Raw genomic sequence first — 1,824 nt, 5'->3', positions numbered from 1 at the left:
AGTAGATTGCCCCTGAGGAGATCGGGTAGCACAGGGACCAAGTTGGTGTCCCCATGGGCCCCGCCTATAGTGGGACAGACTACTTAGACACTACTTATTTTATCTACAAAGAGTTTCGTAAAAAAATGGACTTTGGGTAAATATTAGGCAAGTTTAGTTAAGACATGAAGACAGGAGACTGAGGGAGCTGAGAGGCAGAGGGGAGGGTGCCCTGTTAGCTGTGCAGGCTTGTGGTAGCTGCTCTGCACCAGTCTCTTCCTTCACTTCTGCAGAGTACACACTTCGGCAGCCAGCCAGCCTTCCCACAATTCCCCTCTATCCTCCACCCACATTGCTGCTGTCCCCATAGGCTTATTTGTCCAAACACCAGGACTAAGCAGTGGCCACTTTCGCTGTCTGATGGTGCCCTCTGGTGGTCCAGATTCTCCAAACAACTCTGCTTTCAGCCCTAGGAACCAACTCTTCAGGACCATCAGGCACTCCCGCTTCCTGGCTATCACAGAACTTAAGAGCCAGCTAATTGTTCACTAAAGGAAACAACACAATATGAACGCATCGCTGGAGTTACAATGTCATATGTAGACAACTTCCAGGCCACAGCTGGAGAGGAGAGGGGACAAGGTCACCTCAGAACTGGTCCTCCCTGCACCCCACATCCTTAGACCTCAGGTCCTGGGCCATAGTCGTCCTTAGTACCTCTACTGGAAGCCTAGTTCTCTCAGGATGCTTGGGGAGGTGAACTCCTTCCCATGTGACCCCACATACACCAATCAAAGCAAAACAATTCCTCAAACATCTGAGGCCTAAGTACCTGGACTCATCAAGGACATGGTAGCCATAGTGAGTCCACTGAATGGAGGGTAGGATGGCTGAAGCTTGATCTTCATGGGCTTCTGGGGTTGCCATGGTCACTAGGAGGCTTGGGACGGGGTGAAAGGGTCTGCTGCCTCCCCCACCCAGAGCAACGTCCGATTGGGTTCATAACTGACGGGAGTCCAGGGTATGTGCCTGCAGAGACCCCAAGCTGGGATGGGAAGGTCAAGAGGAAGGGGTGGTTCCAGGATGGTCCTGATAGGATTCAGGCTCACGTTTGAAAGGCTGAGAAATCCCTAGGGGTCACTGGGCAGCTCATCCTTTGTGGCAGGAAGTCGCTTAGAAGAGTTAACTGGTGCATCTACAGACACAGTATCATGGGTGGCTGCTCTGATAGGCAGATGAGCTCTAATAAGCACTCTAGCCCATGAGGCAGAGTCTGGGCGGTCCCCTCTACAGGTGTAGAGGAATGGGAAGTTCCCAGGCAGTCAGACTGCGTTACTCCCTTCTGTGAGGCTGAAGTGGTGAGGAGTCTTGCATAGCCGCAAAGAGCATGCAACTTTAGGGACATGAAAAGGTGTAGCCTATTATGGTCCATTTGATGTCCTGGAGTCTGGCAACCTGTAAGCTTCATGGGAAAATAAGAATGGCACCCNTCATTCTCCTGGGTCAGGACACCTGGGGAGTTTGCTAGGGGAATAGGGGTGCACTGAGGCTCCAGTAGGTGGGTCTGATCTGAATTCCAACAACTTTCTCAGCATCTTCCCTGTGTGAGCTTAGCTTTGGGGGACATTGTCAGAGCTCAGCACCCTGTGACCGCAGCTGACAAAAGTGACCTGTGTCATCAGGAGCCTCCCCAGGGGTGAGCAAATGTTCTGTAAGGTTAAGACAAGCTGTCTCGGTNAAGGAGCCCCCAGTTTCAGCCATCTTGTTTGGGTCTGACAAAGCTTAAGGCATCTTAAAGGGTGACCCCTGCTTTACAGATGGAGAAACTGAGGCACAGGGAGAGGA

Source organism: Mus caroli, chromosome 8 (genome assembly GCF_900094665.2).
Source record: "Mus caroli chromosome 8, CAROLI_EIJ_v1.1, whole genome shotgun sequence".
NCBI classification, from domain to species: domain Eukaryota; kingdom Metazoa; phylum Chordata; class Mammalia; order Rodentia; family Muridae; genus Mus; species Mus caroli.
The sequence above is the reverse complement of the archived record's forward strand: the minus strand, read 5'-3'. Positions refer to the sequence as shown.